This window comes from Peromyscus eremicus, chromosome 19 (genome assembly GCF_949786415.1).
Source record: "Peromyscus eremicus chromosome 19, PerEre_H2_v1, whole genome shotgun sequence".
NCBI lineage: Eukaryota > Metazoa > Chordata > Mammalia > Rodentia > Cricetidae > Peromyscus > Peromyscus eremicus.
In genome coordinates, this window is record NC_081435.1 from 66,611,208 (window position 1) to 66,630,931 (window position 19,724).

Sequence of the window (19,724 nt, forward strand, 5' to 3'; positions counted from 1 at the left end):
TATGTACCTGACACTGCCTCTGCTCAGTGCTTTATGCAAATTACCAATTTTAACATTATAGAAACCAGGGAATGTGTACTAATTATTATCCCTCTGTATAATGAAGAGATTGGATTCTTAGGTGAAAGGTTATTGGAAGAGAGTTTTGCTTTTAGATAATAAGGAATATTTAAGTGACATATTAGTTGTTTGGTTTATTCTTTGGTCAGGAGGGCCTTCTGGATGATGTATGGGCTTGCTTGCTTCATAGATACTTGGCAGCACTTTTGAATATTTATTCTGTGTTCAGAATGGTCTAGATTCTAGATGCTTACCAACTGTACAAACTAGTGTAAGGAACTAAACCTCAATGATTGTCACTTTGACCCTCTTTAAATTGCAGTTGTCCTACACAATTTGTCATTCTGAAAATTTCACACAAATAAAACATGAGTACATTTGGAGGGTTTACAATCATTTCCAAAACACACAATTTTAAGACAATTAATCCCTGAAATTATTATTGGGATATTATATACCTTCCATGCTGTAGCTTCTTTGGGTTATGAAGTAATTTTACTTGTAACATAAAATGTCATTCATAGCATGGATGAGACCCCCTCCCATTTAAACATTACAGCCTCAAGTTTGGGGCATGAAAATTAACCATGAAGTGACGGCAGGCACTAGTTCTTCATTCCACTCATTGGACATGCTAAACTTTCAAAACACTTGCACACAAGATACTACATGTGCATGCAATTTGTGGTGTTTTTATTCCCATATTTTTATTAAGCAAAATTGGAGTTGATTATTAAAAGTTTTCATATAGATTTAAGAATAGGCAATGAGAGAGGGTTTTGTTTCTCAACCACTTATATTAAATATTCAGACACTTGACTCAACCAGCCATCTTGATTATTTTGACACGTAATTCTGCTGTTAGGACAGCTTTGGGGGATGTTAGTCATCAACTTGAGTGCACTCTTAGACTCCTTCAGTTTTTATGTCCATCTGAGTAGCCCACTATTATTTCTCCCCACCACCTTCTCTCCCGTCCACATTTCTTCATCCCCCATTTCTTCCACCCTCTGTCTTTCTCATCGCTTCTCTTCCTTCCATTTCTCCTACTTTCTTTCCCCTGTAAGTATTTAAGCATTCCATGATGTCTCCTATGTGAGCCACTATCCCAGATTAATAATTAATAGAAATCTTCAGGCTCAAGAACTCAGTTTTATTGTTGAGATAAATAAATAAAAAGGCATTTATGCTATGCTATGATAGTGATATTGTAATGATAAGTGAGCAAGATTTGGAGGAGGGTTAGGACAGGGGCCTGCTCCTAACCTGAGGTACACTCTGAGATAAGCACCTAGGGAAAATACATAGATTGGACAATGTGAATGAAGGACCCCAAAGCTGCTCTTAGACGCTCTCAGTTTGGTTGAGGGCAAAGGTAAGAGTGTAGTTCTATTGAGTTACAATTTTCCTAGCCCTCAAATCCTGGAATTATTTAGGCTTTGGGAAAAAAACAAAAACAAACAAACAAACAAAAAACCACGAACCTCAAGACATAGATCTTTGTAGTTCTTAGAGACTGCTACCCTAAGCTGTCTGGGCCATTCTTCCCCCATGGTCAGACCTGAGGTGCTGATGGAGCTGCTGGGCCTCCCTACATTACTGGGCTTGCTAGTGATTAAGAGCATGTTTGTCTGAGTGCCTAAGTACTAAGGCAAACTGCCCAGTTCAAATGAATCGATGGACTAAAAATTGTCTTCCCTGCAGCACTGCCAAGCAGCCTCCAGCCAACACTCCAGGCAACTGAGAAAAGATCCATTGAGCTCGGTGGGAGGTTATGTTTCAGCTGACTCAGCACCCTGGAAGCACTTCTCCAGTCATTTATATCTCCACTTTTCTCATCCCAACTCTGCTCTCCACGGCTTCTCTTGATGAGGTCTGCTTTGTACCAGGCCAGGAAGCCCTGTGGCTTGAAATGACTGTTAACAGCATCTCTGCATGCTTCTGACAGGCCCATAAAGTAGACCTTGCCTCACAGTCCATTTTCTTTCTCTATTAGTTTAATTCACATTTGGGTTTGGCCCAAGTCATAAAGGTTTTAGTTCAAGAAAAACATTTTTCAAAATGATGAATGGAATTAATCTTGTAAAGACTGGGGAAAATAATATTTGCATTTGAAACTCAAAGTTTCAGGAACTTGTGAAAGTCAATGAAAGCAGCTGTGGTAGAGACTGAGAACTTAGAATTTGCTATTGCAGCCGCTATGGTCTGTGACCCCCCGAGTTGTGTCCTGCAAGGGAGGTAAGATGAAGTCTTTGAACTTGAGAGACAGAGAGAGCACTCAACCAGCGTATTGCGTATTTGTTAGAAAGAAAGTGAAGGAGGGAGGACTTGAAAAAAGGACTTAAAAACACAAGCAGCAAGGCGGTGTGTTTTTAAATGATTACAGAGCAAAGAAAACAACAGTGAGTAAGACGTGATAGGATGGTTCATCTTCTCCTGGCACGCAAGGTGACATTTCTTTCTGGCTCCAGGAACTCCACCATAAACCCATATAATTATATGATGGTCACCAAGTAGATGGGCTTTGGCCTATAGAATATCTGCAACTAATATCCTAAGCGTTTGCCCAGATGATCATGGTCTGTGGACAGTTGAGGTCTTGCTGGCACTGATCCTAAACTGTCTCATTTCTACCTATCTTCTGCCTCAATCCTCCTTCAGGGGAAGTGACCTGCCGTTAAGGGGCAGATGAAGGTATGAGAGTTATGACACATGAGCTACTTCAAACTGCCAGGGTTGTTGAAGACTGACAGATAGCAAGGGTCCCTACTAAGAGGTCTGTCTAATGTCCCATGGTACAGTTCAGGAGAAAGAACCATTTCAGGTTACATAGTTAAGACCATATAGAGTAAGAGGTATTCTAATCGGGAGGATTCAAAGCAAATTTGAAGATTAAACAAGCAAGGACTTGTTTACGTATTAAAATCAGCAAAATTAGGGCAGATATGATAAATGGTAGTGAAAGACCCCCAGCCTCCCCGCCTAACATAGCTTAGCTCGGCTGTTTTTGAATAAAGCCTGAGAGGTACTGAGGAGCTCAGTTAGCCACCTGGCCCCAGAGCGAGGAACTAAAAGGTCAGAAAAAGGTCAGAAAAACACCCTGTACCCTAGACAGAAGCTAGGCGTGGGCGAGCTCGGGGAGAAACCACGAGCTGACCTGGGTTTGAACCTGTCCTCATTTGCATCATCCAATCAGAACTGGCCTCATTTGCATCATCCAATCAAAACCCTGTAACCAGGCTTCTTGCTTCTGTACCCGTGCCCGACCCTATAAAAACCCTCTGCTCCAGCCCGTGGGCGCGCCAGTCCCTTGAGCTTCTTGAGAGACTGTGTCGCCCCGGGTACCTGTGTTCCGGAATAAAGCCTCTTGCTGTTTGCATCTGATTCGTGGTTTCGGTGTGTTCCTTGGGCAAGGGTCTCTCCTGAGGGAAGACTGCCTTCGGGGGGTCTTTCATTTGGTGCGTTGGCCGGGAATAGAGACCCCCTGCCTCGGGACCACCGACCCACTATCAGGAGGTAAGTTGGCCGGCCACTGTCTGTCTTGTCTCAGTCTGTCTATTTGTCTTCTGTTTTCGTCAGGCGCCCTAATTTAGGTCAGGTCTGAGTCGGTGGGGGCTGAAGGAGCTGACGAGCTCAGACTTCACCCACCGAAACCCTGGAAGACGTTCCACGGGTCACGGAAGTCCCCTCTGGGGGGCAGGGGATGGAGATCGCGGTTCCTCCACATCCCCGTCTGAGTTTCTGCTTTCGGTTTTACGCCGAAGCCGCGCAGCGCAAATTTCTGTCGTCTGTCTTGTCTTTTTGTTTATCGTTACTTGTCTAACACTTCTTTATCTAGAGACCACCATGGGGCAGACCGTCACCACCCCACTGAGCCTAACCACGGACCACTGGTCTGATGTTAAGGCCCGAGGAAACAATGAAGGTGTCATTGTTAAAAAGAAAAAAAATGGATCACCCTCTGCAAGGCCGAATGGGTCATGATGAATGTTGGCTGGCCGCGAGAGGGATCCTTTAACCTCTCTCTCTTCTTTCACAGGTGGAGGGCAAGGTTTTTGGCCCCTAATCCTTATGGACACCCCGACCAGATCCCATACATCGCCATCTGGAGATCTCTGGTCAAAAATCCATTTCCATGGGTCAAGCCTTTCCTTCCACAGCCCCCTCCAGTCTCTGGGCCCTCTGCACCCCTCAACCCGGACCCTAACTCCCCTCTCACAGATCTCCTGGTAGAGGGGCCCCCTCCCTAGCAGGCTGGACCCACTCGGCGACCCGGCGGAGTTAGGGTCCGGGTTGAGGGGTGCAGAGGGCCCATTAGCGGCCGCGATCCGGCCGTTGGCAGATGCTAAGGTTTCCTCAACCAGCAGGACCTCAGATGAAGACAAGGAAGATGAGGCTGACTTGGGACGATTGTCAGCAGCTCCTGCAGACCCTCTTAACAGTAGAGGAAAAGCAGAGAGTTTTCCTGGAGGCCCGGAAGCAGGTTCCAGGCGATGACGGGAGGCCCTCCCAACTCCCGAATGTCACCGATGCGGCTTCTCCCTTGACTCGCCCTAACTGGGATTTCAATACGCCTGAAGGTAGGGAGCATCTACGTCTCTATCGCCAGTTGCTCTTAGCGGGTCTCCGAGCGGCCGCTAGAAGGCCTACCAATTTGGCTCAGGTAAGGAATATGATACAGGGAAAGGAAGGGAATGTGATACAGGGAAAGGAAGGGAATGTGATACAGGGAAAGGAAGAGACACCCGCTGCATTTCTAGAAAGATTGAAGGAAGCTTATAGGATATATACTCCGTATGATCCGGAAGATCCAGGTCAGGCTCCAGGTATTATCCTATCATTTCAGAGCCAAATTGCAGCGGTTGGAGGGTTTACAGGCGTTAGGGTTGCCAGACCTAGTGAAGGAAGCAGAGAAAGTATTCGATAAGAGAGAAACTCCTGAAGAGCGTGAGGAAAAGGGATGGCAGAAACAAGAGGAAAGGGATAGGAAGCAGCATAGGGAGATAAAAAAAGTTCTGGCCGCCGTTGTATCTCAGAGACAGCGGAGAGAGGGAGACAGGTCAGGAGAACGAAGGAGGCCACCCCTAGATAAAGATCAATGTGCTTACTGCAAGGAGAAGGGACACTGGGCCCGAGAATGCCCCAAGAAGCCACAAGGACCCCGCCGGCCCAAGCCCAAGACCGTGGACCTCCTTAGTCTGAAGGACTAGGGGGGTCGAGGCCAGGAGCCCCCCCCCCGAGCCTAGGATAACCCTCGAGATCGGGGGGCAGCCCGTGACCTTCCTGGTTGATACTGGTGCCGAACATTCAGTCCTAACTCATGCCGGAGTGCCTCTTAGCCGGCATTCTGCACTGGTGCAGGGGGCAACTGGAAACAAGAGATATTATTGGACTATCGAGAGAAAAGTTCAACTGGCTTCAGGGCAAGTAACTCACTCCTTTCTGCACATACCTGAATGCCCCATCCGCTGTTAGGACGGGACCTACCAACCAAATTAAAGGCGCAAATCTATTTTGAGGAGAAGGGACCGAGGGTCAGGGGTCCTAAAGGAGACCCTATACAAATCCTTGCCCTCAATTTAGAGGAAGAATACCGTTTGTTTGAGTCAGAACCCCCGGAGAAATCACCTGAGGAGCTACAGAACTGGTTGAGAGAGTTTCCTCGCGCCTGGGCAGAGACTGGGGGCCTGGGGTTGGCACGCGATCAGCCACCGCTGATGATCTCATTAAAGGCCTCCGCGACTCCCGTTTCCATCAGACAATACCCAATGTCACGGGAAGCTCATTAGGGAATCAAACCCCATATGCCCTATAGCCCAGAAGACCATGAGCTAGCAAAGAAAATGGGGGCGGGCTGGGAACAACAGAGGCAAGCCTATATATTAGGGGATCGGGTGGTCATGCCAACCTCCCATACCCAATATATGCTGAGGTTCCTTCATGCGCTGACCCATTTGAGCAAGAATAAAATGAAGACCCTACTGGACAATGAAAATACTGGGACTGTGCTATTAAACCAGGACCGGGTGCTTCAGCAGGTATCTTCCACCTGCCCAGCCTGTGCTCAGGTCAATGCAGGAAAGATTCATTTAAACAAAGGGGCTCGTCAACGAGGGCATCGCCCAGGTGTACATTGGGAAATAGACTTCACAGAAATTAAACCCGGACTCTATGGTACCTCCTGGTTTTCGTGGACACCTTTTCAGGATGGATTGGGGCGTTTCCAACCAAGAATGAGGCGGCTAATGTGGTAACAAAGAAACTGTTGGAAGAGATCTTCCCCAGGTATGGGATGCCTCATATATTGGGGTCGGACAACGGGCCTGCCTTCGTCTCTCTGGTAAGTCAGAAAGTGGCCAAATTATTGGGGGTTAATTGGAAACCGCCCCCAGAGTTCAGGACAGGTAGAGCGAGCTAATAGGACAATTAAGGAGACTTTAACCAAATTAACGCTTGCAACTGGCACTAGAGATTGGGTGCTCCTACTTCCCTTGGCTCTTTACCGAGCCCGGAATACTCCTGGGCCGCACGGCCTAACCCCTCTTGAAATTCTATATGGGGCCCCACCCCCAGTCGTGAAATTTCTCCATCCTGATATCTCATCTTTTGCCACCAGCCCCACTTTAGAGGCACATCTACAGGCCCTCCAGCTGGTGCAGAAGGAGATCTGGAAACCCTTGGCTAAAGCCTACCGAGAGCAGCTGGACAAGCCGGTGGTCCCCCACCCTTTCCAGATTGGGGACTCCGTTTGGGTCCGGCGCCACCAGACTAAGAATCTAGAGTCACGGTGGAAGGGGCCCTACACTGTCTTGCTGACCACCCCCACTGGTCGATTGCTGCATGGATCCACGCCTCTCATGTGAAGGCTGCCGGGGAGACCGACCCAGCAGGAACATAAGGTCATCTCACAAACTGGGGAAACGGTCTGGCAGATGCCTTAAACTCCTCCACCCACCCGGGGGGGTGCATTGGCCGGATCCGGGATGCCGTCACCCTCGAGCAAGATGTAGATTCGCCCAGTCGGACTTTCATGTCTGTCCGGGGGATGGGAGGGGCTGGGCCCTCAAATGCGGGGGGGGGGGGGAAGGAGATTTCTTCTGCGCCCAATATGGCTGCGAGACCACTGGCGCAGCATATTGGAGTCCTAGCTCCAGCTGGGACCTGATCCAGACCAATAGAGGTTTTAGGAAGGCTACGGGGGGGGGGTCTTGCTCAGCTGGGTCCACCGAGGTCAGCCGATTCGAGCCCGGGCTCTCACTCCCCCTAAACATAACTTTCACTGGCCCGGGGAAGGCTGGTAGAAACTGGCAACGGGGGCGCACTTGGGGGCTCAGGTTATATGAAACCGGATATGATCGGGGCGTAGGATTCACTGTCGAGCTTGAGATTGAGGAGGCCTCCGCCCCTATAGGCCCCAATCAGGTTCTCTCTGACCAGAAGCGCCCCTCCTTACCTGTTCCAGCACCCCCGAAGATTGCCCCTCGACCCGGTTCGATTGCCAGCCCAGGTATAACTCCGGCCACTGCCAGGCCGCCCCGGCCGGGAGCCAGAGACCGGTTCTTGGGTCTGCTAGCAGGGGCTTACCAGGCCTTAAATGTATACTAACACTCACAGCCCAACATAAGCTCACAATCTCAGAGGTGTCAGGACAAGGACTATGTCTAGGGAGCGTCCCCCGCACCCACCAACACCTGTGTAACCGCACCCTATCCATAAGCGCTGTCTCTGGTTATGTCACCAGCCCTAGTGGTACCTATTGGGCATGTAATACTGGGCTTACCCCCTGCGTTTCAGCCTCAGCCCTCAATGCTACCTCTGATTTTTATATGCTCATCGAGTTGTATCCAAAGATTGTTTACCATACACCAGAGGAGATTTACCCACACTTTGAGATGAGACCCTATCGGTATAAGAGAGGGCCGGCGTCTCTCACTCTGGCCCTATTATGGGGGGGGGCTGACTATGGGAGGAATAGCAGCCGGGGTAGGGACAGGCACCACCGCCCTAATGGAAACCCAACAATTCAGATAGCTCCAAGCGGCCATTGAATGGAGGATTCCATTCCCGAGATAAGAAAATGGGGGAATGAAAGACCCCCAGCCTCCCCGCCTAACATAGCTTAGCTCGGCTGTTTTTGAATAAAGCCTGAGAGGTACTGAGGAGTTCAGTTAGCCACCTGGCCCCAGAGCGAGGAACTAAAAGGTCAGAAAAACACCCTGTACCCTAGACAGAAGCTAGGCGTGGGCGAGCTCGGGGAGAAACCACGAGCTGACCTGGGTTTGAACCTGTCCTCATTTGCATCATCCAATCAGAACTGGCCTCATTTGCATCATCCAATCAAAACCCTGTAACCAGGCTTCTTGCTTCTGTACCCGTGCCCGACCCTATAAAAACCCTCTGCTCCAGCCCGTGGGCGCGCCAGTCCCTTGAGCTTCTTGAGAGACTGTGTCGCTCCGGGTACCTGTGTTCCGGAATAAAGCCTCTTGCTGTTTGCATCTGATTCGTGGTTTCGGTGTGTTCCTTGGGCAAGGGTCTCTCCTGAGGGAAGACTGCCTTCGGGGGGTCTTTCAGTAGAAAGGACCAAATACAGTACATTTTTCCACCCAGGATCTGACCCAGTCATGAGCCCCAAGCCAAGCTATCCTGCATGTCTTTTAGCTTTTTTTCATGTTACTCTTTAATTCTGTTTTGTAGATCTTCTCTATGGACCCTATAAACAACAGATCACATTAATAAGAGCACAGGTACCACTTACCTCAGAGATGTGAAAGTCTAGCATACTCTGATGCAGAAGAATCATGTTGGCCAACAAGTTAAGGCTCTGTTGTTGAGATGGCCTGCATGGTAGAGGACCAAGCAGACTGTAGGACTTGGGGAGAGATTGTGAATACTTAATTGGAGTTCAAGTGCAGAAAAGCAGGTAAGCATGAAGAATCTCTTAAAGGTGGACCCAACTGTTGGGGTGCCTCTAAAGAAGGGCTCAGGGAAATGCAGAGATGAGCATGTTTACATGATTGTTTTATGGGAGACAATGTTTGCTTTAGAAAGGAACCTATCTTAGAAAAGATGTGATGAAGGAAAGTAGACAATTTTAAGGACCTGTGTATTAGGGAAGGCATTGACTATGACACACTGATCCTGCCAGGATATAGGCAGCATTAGGTAAGCTAAGAGATGCTCAAGAAAGAGGGGCCCATTCCTTTTAGGCTAACATCAGTGGTATTTTTGTTCAGCCCTCTTGAGTCTCTCTAGAAAGGCTGTAGGGGTCTCCCCTGCTCTCCAAATTACTTGAGACAGCATGGAATAATTCAAGGATGTAGGGTTGGTTGGTTCTTTTTAGCTCTTCTAAGGTACACAGTAATAAGAGCTTTTGTTTATTTCTCCCAAAGGGCAATTATAATTCCATTTGGGGTGGCTCCTGAGGACTACCTGGCCACCAGTAGTGTAAAACAATCCTCCCTCTCCTGTCAGTGAAGTCCTGCTCAATTTATCTTACACATTTCATCCAAATATGATTTTGAAGCCTATAAGATGGCAGTCTTTTCTGTTGCTGTTAAGGGCTGCTTAAGAATTTGCATGAATTCTTTGTCTAATCCCTGGAAACATCTATATATTTATCAGGGTCTTTTGAGAATTTAGCCAGATCAGTTTTAATTAGCCTTGTCTTAGACAGAAAAGTGCATATGGATCCATTTGTGGCTTCTATCAGGCCTTAGCCACAAACAGGAATCTGTGGCTTTAATTCTCCTGGAGAGGGTGGGCTGGGAAGAAACATTGTATGTTTCTCTTCTGTAGGTGGAGACTTGTTCTTTACTGTTGAATGAATTCCTTCCCCTCCCTGGGGGTCTATTTAAAGGCTTTTAAGGTTGAACTACAATCAGGGTTAGAATTTGTGAATCCTTCTGTCACTTTTGACATAAATCGGGTTTACCTCTCAAAACAAAGAAACCCTGCACATAAGGAAGCTCAGATTACTCTCCTTCCTCCTGAAAAAAAAATATAAATGCAACATAGTATGATTGATACTTATCCCTCTAGGGGCCACTTTTTTCCATCTCACGGTTGGTATTCCAAAACTAGACGGCAGGAAAACATCTTCCAGTTTTCTTGGTTCTATTTCCTAGGGATACACCCCAATGGAGAAGAAGCAGGAGCGGTCTTTGACTCTGACTTGCCCCTTGTAAAATACAAAAGGAGAAAAAGTGACTTGCTCTCCTTCCTAGGTCAAAGTAGGAGCCTCCTTTGACTTCCCTTGTGCCTGAACCATGAGAGGGACAACCATGAGAAGAGCCATCAGGGAGCTGCCTGAGGTTGGAACTCCTGCATTCCACACCTAGACTTACTAATTCCATCTGACAAAATTAGCCTTAAAAATTTTCTCTACCTAAAAGTAGAGTCTTTGTAGGAGGGGCTCCTGGGAATTGCCCACAGGAGTGAGAGCCATTCCGCTCAAGAGTGTCAATCAGCCTTAAGAACGGAAGAGACATGACAATGAGCACTGGGTGTGAAAATAAAAACCCACTCACAGAAGCATCTTGGTGATCAGCTGAGGAGTCCAGCTTATCCAATCTATATTATCTCATTATATAGTAGAGGACCCGGGGTAAGGCACATGTTCCCAATAGCAGTGTACTATGTGTTTAAGTAAATAAATCACCTCTGCTTTAAATGTGAGCGTGGATCTGGCAATTCTCCCTACACTCTGTATCATCTCTGGTGATGGGACTCATGGTAAAATTGCTTTCCTCTGAGTAGAGACCTGTGAGATATCCTGTTTCTATCTCCTTTGGGGGCACCCCAAAAGTTAAGCAGTGCCAGTCCAAGAATGTTTTAATAATTCAATTTCTTAAATTCTTCTCTGCTGTTGGAAAAGGGAAGGGGAGGAATCTGGCCTTGCCAAGAGGGTCCAGTGTCATGACAGAGCCAGCACATTCCTTTTAAGCTCATCTAGGCTGCGCAGGAGAGGGGATGCTGGGGAATCTCATCAGTTTGTCCCCCATCTCAGAGCGAGTGAGTCAGAGAAGACAAAGACCTCTCTTTTGCGTAGTGGTACCAGTTGTTGGCATTCAGATTTGGCCAAGAGACCATTCGGACCAAAGAGTAGCTTTAATCAGGACCTTTAAGTGGCCTCATGACCCTTTTCAGTCCCTCTCATCTAGAGATGTGTCAGAAAGGAAAGTATGCTGGCAATTGGTCAACATTGCTGGCTCCTCTCAAAGAGGAGATCTGGAGACTGATAGGGGCTGGTCCTGTGTAGCCTTCCATCTCCATCTCCATCTGAGTCTTAAGGATAGCTGTCATGCTAAATGCTCTTAGATGACAGATGGGTGCCTATGATACAGAAAAGGTTTCTGTTGTGTAACAGGATATGAACAAAAGAGGCTGGTGAGTACCTGCATTCACAATTGTGTTCTGTACAATCTCAGGTAAGTTCCCAAAATGTAATACTTGTCTGCAATCCTGGGATCATGCTTTGTGGACTATGAGGAATGAAGCTGATGAACCTGAGAGACACATATTAGAAAAAAGTTCCTGAAGCAGGAGGGATTCCAAGAGCAGTTACCAACCAAACAGTGAGAACCCTGTGCACTAAAATGGTTCTAGAGCAAAGAAAATAATGATGGCTAAGGGTTAATAGTGTTCCTTGCCTTCTCTTAATGCACAGCATGACTGATAAACCAATACAGCAGAGAGATACTCATCCACGGAGCATTTGTAACTGATGTCATGAGTGTTTCCCCCACTGACTGGGGTCTCCAGATGGTTGGGGTCTGGCTAGGAGTGGTTTCTACCTGCCCACATTCCCTCTGTCTTCTGACTCACTAGGACTCTTGGCTAATTCTACTCTTCTGGATGTTTTTTTATAAGAACATTAAAAAATAATGCATTGCATTTATTTTTTTTTCATTTATGAAGTAGGGTTCATGGCGCTTCTATAACTATATAGATGAGTGCAGTTGGGCAGACCTCTCAAACATTACACAAAATAAAAATAGTCCTGAGAATTAAAGCATTTCCCTTTGAAGACTTTTAGTAACCTGCCACACTGCAGAGTGTCAGCATTCCATAAGTCACAAACCATATCTGTGTTGAAAGATGATCTGCCAGAGCCATTTCTTCAGGGTTTTTGTTTGTTTTTTAAGAAGTATTATTATGTCTCATGTTTTGAGGTGATACAATCAATCATGGTGGGAAAGTTTGTTAGTCATGATTCTCTGAAGGAACAGAACTGATGGATGATAGGAATATATAGATACATATATATTCATATTCATGGCCACAGCCTGTAAGACACTCTAATAAATTCCATGTATATATGTCTGTCTGTCTGTCTGTCTGTCTGTATGTCTGTATATATGTATGTATGTATATATGTATGTATCTAAGTATATTCATGGGATTCATTAGAGTTGTTCAGAATATATGTGTTATATATAATATACACACATATAATATATAACATGCATATATATTTATATGCACACATATTTATATGTATATCTGTGGGAGTTTTTAGAGTGGCTGACAGGCTGTGGTCTGGGTAGTCCAGTAGCTGTCTCCCAATGGAAAGGTCAAGAATCTGATAGCTGTTCAATTCACAAGACTGGATTTCTCAGCAGTCTCAATTTGATGCTGGAATCCCAGAGGATTCCTAGAGACCTGCTGGTCTTCAGTTTACATTGGAATCCCAGAGAGATAGACAGAGATAGGAGATACCAGTGAAGGAGTGTCTCAGCAATGGCACAGACGAACTTGCCAATGAGAATGAGGACCAGCAAGCACAGGCAGAAGCTTTTCCCTTCCACGCCCTTTAATCTGTCTACCACCAGAAGATGAGCCATGGGTTTATGATGCTTTTTGTCATGGTGCTTTCCAGATTTTCCTCATCTCTGTACTGTCCACATTCCCCTGCCACAAGCTTGCAAAATGGGCCATTCATAGGAGACAGTTCTGAGATGTCAATGAGGAATGAGGGCAGGTTGGACCCTTTAAAATAGACTAATGCTATAACGCAGGGTTGCTGAGTGTTGCTGCTCTGGAGTACTGATTCACAGAGGAGAAGTCTTCAGGTAATTTATGAAATATTAGAAATGTAGATTTTTGTTTGAGACCTCTGAATTGTTAGTTTTTAGTAGAAGCTTGAAAATCAAAACAAACAGAAACAGTATTTGAGCCAAAAAAAGCAAAGAATGCTTGTGATCTAGAAACAGTCAGTTTGCTACATCTGAATGGCAAGGTCTATGGGGTCTTGCTGAGTGTTAACACTCCACTTTCTTGGAACTCCTCCTAAGTTTTTTACTTTCAGTGAAAAAGAGAAGATAATTGGAGATACATGTAAATGCATGGTAAGTTTTTGTAGTGTTGATCATCATCAAAATACATCACTTTGTAAATAGCTTCAAAAGAGCTCAACTGAAAAGCCTTACAGGCATGCAGGACCATTTACAATCCAGCTCCATACCACAGTGGCTGATACCACTTGCAGTCAGGAATCACACTGTTTACTAGTACCCCATTGCTGATAGGCCCACCACCATGGAGAGCATGAACTAGTACAGCAACATTGAGAAATCTGCAGAGGGATTCAACCAAGATCAACATAAGTGAGTCACAGCAGGAGGACAGGAAATGTTTATTGGTGGCTTAAGCCCAGGTTATGAGTGATAAAGATTTGACTGAATGTCTTCATATGGGGAAATTGTTTGTAGATTGCACATTTAAAGCAGATTTAGCCTTTGAGAGATTGAGAGTATGTGTGTTGAGCTTTCCAGAGATGCTGCTACTGATGATAAAGATTTTGGAAATAAAAGAACAGAAGCTGTATCACAAGTTAATTGACACCTCCCAAATCCTCGAGCCTTTAAAAGGGAATGAACCCTCTAAAAAGGTTTTTGTGGATGTAAAGAAGCCAGATAGTTCTGAAAAACAAATTAAAAGATATTTTAGAGTCTTGGAAAGATTGAAAACATTGAGCTTCTGATGGATGCTAAAACAAATGAGAGAAGAAGATTCTGTTTTATAACTTATACAGATGAAAAGTGAGGAAAGGGATGGTTAGGAAGCAGAGGGCATCACACAGTTTCAGGAAAGTGCAGATCCAAGTCACACAACCCAAGGGATACACAGGCAGCAGTAACAATCATATGAAGAAGCAAGAGATGCTACACTTGCTGGAAGGTGACAGTAGGGGTCATAGATGAGATCAGGGACCAAACTGGAACCAAGAATTTAACTGCTAGGGTCAAGGACATAGGACACAGGATGCAGGAATTATAATAGTGCTGCCAATAGTGGTGATCAAAGTGATAATGGCTGTAGCAGGTGTCATTATAGCTGGCATAAAACTGTGAGAACTGTGGATAGGGGTAGGGACATGCAGACCACAGCAGTCAACAGAACACTTACAGTGAAGCTTCCTGGGCGTGACAACATAATTGCCAACATTGTAAAGGAGGGCACTAGAAGAAAGCAGAGGATGTGAGGAAACCATCTTACAGGACAACACTGAAGTTGGTTTACCTTCTGTTGCTGTGTGACAATTATTTTATAAATATCTTTCTAGTGTATATGACACAATTGTGTCCATCTATACATAGGCACCAATTTGTTTCTTTGTCTTTGTTTTGTCTTTTACTCTCTGTGTTATGACTCAATGTAAATTTGCATTTATATAAATTTTATGGGAGTGATTTCATGCTAAATCTCAAGTGAATGCTTTCTTACATGGAACAAATGATGTAGAAAGAGACAAAAATAACTACCCTTTTTGTTTTCTTTTGTTAGGTAAAACATATACTTTAACTTTTAGAGGATATCTCTCCTAGATTAATCTTAGATAACTCAATGAATCAATTTTATATTCAACATAATTTGTTTTTAAATATAAGAAATGATTTCCACTTTTTTGTTTTCTTCCTCGACTAACATAATATGTAAACATGATATGACACAAAGTAGTCTAAGCTTGCCTTCTACCTGCCTTCATCCTTTTGTGATTATTGTTCTCTGTGGGTGACTAGTGTCCTGTCTGTTTTGACAAGGGCCCCTTTGTGTCACTGAACATATTCTCTGGGGTTCTTTATTTGACATTTCTGATGTCTCAAATACTACTTCCATGATAATAACACTTGTCCCTTTGTTCCACCCCTGTAACTACCTATATATTGTTCCAAAGTTTTCCTGTCTCTCTGGCTTCACTAGCTCATGAAAAAGGTAGAGTGGCTATGGGATATTGTTCAGCTAAGATGAACCATGTTTATTACCCAAAATGATTGTTATGAATAAAGTGGAAAGAGAAAGGAAATGGCTCAACATTTCAAGTTTAGAAGCAGCACGTGGCAACACCAGACAAAGGAATGAATAACATATCAAACTGGAGACAGGAAGGTTTGAATCTAAGTCATTACTAAAACCAAAGAGACTTTGAAACTTCAACTAATGTCAAAGCTGGGTCTAAGCTAAAAAGGTTTCCATTTGAGTGACTATAAATTATTTTTAATGATCCCTTGGGTAGTGCTTGATACTGTGTTTGTGACATACTCTTGATTAGGAACAAACTGACCATGCATTTTTGATGAAAGTACTTCTTTTTCTTTTTTTTAAGCTCCTGGTCCCAGCTCAATTGTACTTTATTACATTGCTGTATTCCATCCATCTGTCCTGGTCTTATCTACTTCTCAAAAGAAGGGTGATAGAAATGACAGAGTATGAAACAGGTGAATAAAAAGTGCTTTGTTAGAGTTGAGGTGAGTATTTTCAAGGCCCCCCATGTCGAGTCTCAAATACACAGAAGAGATGTTGCTGCAATTATGGAGAAAATTACTCTGTTGTTATTAGGAAAATTGAGGTTAGGTTCTTTGTGTCATCGATAAAAATAATTTAAAAATGGACCCGGAAGGAAGCTGGAGGATACTTTTATTCTCACTAAAGATAAAAGCAATAGGGAGAGCAAGCCTTAAAATCTTGGAAGAGAGGAAGACATCCACTCTTGTAAGTAGCCACATGGCAGACAAACAGACACATGGAGGACAAATAGCCGTATGGTGGACAAGTGGAGTAGGCAGGGCTTCAGAGAAAGAACAAGAAAGGGAAAAATGTTAGAGAAAGCATGCTCAGGAATGTGATAGAGTGAAAGAAAAAAAAGGGAAAGTTACAGGTTCTGGGTTAAGACCCAGAAAAGTGAGCAAGGGCTTCAGTGCTACAGAATGGGGACTTTGCATGTGACTACACCATGGGTGACGGTTTGAGAATGGAAAAGTACTGCACATTATATCATTATCATTCATTTATTTATTCCATCTCCTTAGGATGGCAGCCTTATTGAGGGGTAGTCTCTTGGCCAGGTGATTGACCGGCCCATCTAGATTAACTCATAAGGGAAGAGAAAGCAATTATAATATTCTAATCTTTGGAGCAAACTAGAATGTCATGTGCCTACCAAGAGTCAGCGTTGCATTTCATTAGGTAGTGGTCCATCCTCAAGGGCCTTTAAGTCTCCTGTAATGCTTCAACCATCCAGAGTTTTTCTCTTCTTTCCTTCCTTGCTTCCTTCTTTCCTCCCTTCCTTCCTTGCTTCTTTCTTTCCTTCCTTCCTTTCTTGCTTACTTCCATCCCTTTTTTCTTCCTTCCCTTTCTCCATTCCTTACTTCTTTCCTTTGCCTCTTTCTTTCTCAAGCTTTGCAAAAATACAGCATTATCAAGAGGAACATAAAAGAATTTTGAAAGCACAAGCTCTCTAGAGCCAGTAGAGTGTTTTGTGTCTGATGGATATCAACTATTGCTATTTTTCATGAAAACTAAAGATATGTGACAACCACCATTTGATATCATTACTGTAACAAATTGATGCATCTTAGCTAATAAAAAGAAAGTGAAGAGTCAAGTTTGAATCACAGTCCTGCATCAGTTGGCTAACTTTGTAATACTGGATAAGTCATTTGAGCATTAGGCGGTATGTTTCCTTACTGCTATGGTGGTGTTTGAGTTCTTTAACCCTTGTGGTTCCTTCTAGCTCTGCGATCTAATGAGTTTTTATTCTCTCAGTGCTCTTAAGGAAACTTAGAATTTCATACCTAAGTAGTGGAGAATCAGTTTTCTGATCTTAAATTCAGCCACCCCAATTTCCTACCACACTGCTCAAATTGTTTTTGGAGGAACTATGTAAGGAATCCCACACATGTATAGCACCAGCCCTGAGAAGCAGGAGAAACACAGGAACCTGCATGTTCTGATGCTTTAAAATAGTCTTTTTATTGACACATCAGGATTCACCCACTAAACTATATCTTTCCTTTGCAAAGATACTCTTGAAAATATGAAGCCTTTCTAATCAGTACATGTAAAAACATGTGGAGTCTGGATGGAATGAAGGCTGATTTCCTCATTAACTTTTAATAGAAAGGATGAATATTATCTGAAGTAGGCCAAGTGAAAAACCATATGTAAAAGTTTCTATTCACTATCCAAAGGAAAATATAGAGAATGACATTTTTCACTAGTGTTTTTTAAGTGAACACAAACCCCCAATATCATTCTTTTCAAATTTAGTGTTCATATGTGTGTCCTCCTTCTCACCAGGTCTCTCCCTCATCTCTATCTCTATCCCTGTTGTTACGCTCCCTGGGATAGATTTGAACTCATGACCACAAGAAATCCTTTGCCTCAGCCTCCCAAGAATGTGGGATTATATATGTCACCAGGCCCAGTTTATTCATATGTTCTTGATCCTACATGTACTATTTTTTATTGTTATGGCTTTGTACTATGTGTCAGCATGTAAGAGGGCAAGTTCTCTATTCTTTAATTCACTGTTGCAAACTTGACTCATTAATTCCTATAATTAGATACCTTAGTCTATTTTGTATTCCTGTAATAGACAAAATGAAGCTATTTTATTCTAATGAACAGGAATTCATTGAGTAATGGTGCTAGAGGCCCATAAGTAAAAGACTGAGGGTCTATCATTCAGTGAGTGCCAACATGCTATGCTTTCACATATGTGAGGTCAAGATAGGACAAAAGAGAAAAGTGGAGAATAGGTAAAAGGAGGCCACATTTCCCAGTTTTATAAGGAATGACAGACACTCACTGATGATGACACTACTGTATTCATTTGGCCTTCTTGGTCTAATTATCACGCATTTAGTGTGACTTTCTGATACTGTTGCAGTGGGAATCAAGTCTGCAATGTGTCCATTTGGGGAGACATACTGAAACCATAGCAGGAAGTAACACAGGGTGTAATAGATAACATAATTGGAGAGGTATAATATGGAAGGTGGACATGTGGGCTGCAGTTAGAAGCAACAAGTTAGGTAGCAATACAGAAAGTGTCATTAATAGGCCTTTAAAATAAATGGGAACTATGGATGACATAATGAGGTGTGTACTCTAGTAGCTTTTATGAGAAAATTAAAACATATAGATTTACATAAAATATAATTAATTTTAAGAGCACATTAAAACAAAGTACATACTCACTAAGCATATCAGAAGTGTTCCCTGTTGGGGAAAGTAAATAGTTGTGGGTTTTAAGGATAAGATTAAAAAGAAAAGTATAAGATAAAAAATGGATTTATATTTTTAGTGTAGCAAGCTATATTTTAAATAAAATCTAATGATGATTTTGAAAATAAAAGAAGATACGGCATACCCAAACTTACCTCATTTTCAGGTTGGAGCTGGAGGAAAATTCTTTCTATGGCATCCTTTTTCAGATGGACAATTAAAAAATGAAGGGAGTCCTGGGTTCTGTTTTGCAGGTCATTGCCTGTAACCAACCAAGTTAGTAAGTAAGCTGAGAATCTCACTGGGAGGGCTGGCATCATTGAATACTGTCTCCTGTAAGTTATTGATATTGCTGACAACCAACCTGTAGGGAAATCTATTCCATGCTTTCTATGGGAGGCCCCAAATGTAAACATGAACATATCTCTACTGAAGTCATTCAACAATCCCCCTGCTTCAAAGAAAACATTGTGATCTACCAGCACCCTCTTTTCTTATTGTCATTTATCTTTAACTCTGAAACAAACACCCTTCCTTTAACATTAGATGAGCCTGAAGGTTCACTTAGGATACAGTTGTCCTAAGGGCCAGAAAGAGAAAATATAGAGGAGGACAGAGAAAACAAATAAATAAAGCTTAAAAGAGTGAGGTGCAGGCCATTGTGACTTGGGTAGATTCTACTGAAACTTGTCTGCATTAGCCTGAGCTTCACGGAGGAGAGGATGAGGATGACAGGTGAATTCTTCACTTTCAAAATATGGGAGCTATGAGTTGGATTTTTTTCTTTAGAAAGTCCACTTATTTGTTGGTGGACTGGAAGCATTTTATTCATATAGATGTACAAATATTTATATGTGTTTGTATTCTACTTGAGGACTAAATGTTATGCAAATTCTTGTTGCCTATATATCCCCACTTTCATTTTTCTCCATGAATGGCATTGCCCTCTCCCTCCCTTCCTTCCCCAAGTCTCTCTCTGTTTAGCATACTTGAAATCCAGAAGTTCACCTGCTAATTAGTGTGAGTATGATCTGCAATGTGCCCAGAGTTGCCAGAAAGTGAGATGCAACCTTTTCAAGTTCAGCAGCAACCATCTAATGCAAGTCAAAACAATGATGCAGTCAGCTAATTTAGTGGCAGGGGAGGAGTTGAGATTT

At 43.7% G+C, this 19,724-nt stretch overlaps 1 long non-coding RNA gene across 2 annotated transcripts in view; it reads left to right on the top strand.

The window, feature by feature from the left end:
• Positions 1-10,658, top strand: part of LOC131895810 (uncharacterized) — a 99,231-nt gene extending 88,573 nt beyond the window's left edge. For both annotated transcript variants that reach the window (XR_009375284.1, XR_009375283.1), the window contains exons 2-3: positions 8,755-8,980; positions 10,185-10,658. This is a non-coding gene — a long non-coding RNA (uncharacterized LOC131895810). The remainder of the gene's footprint in view (positions 1-8,754; positions 8,981-10,184) is intronic.
• The last annotated feature ends 9,066 nt before the right edge of the window (positions 10,659-19,724 follow it).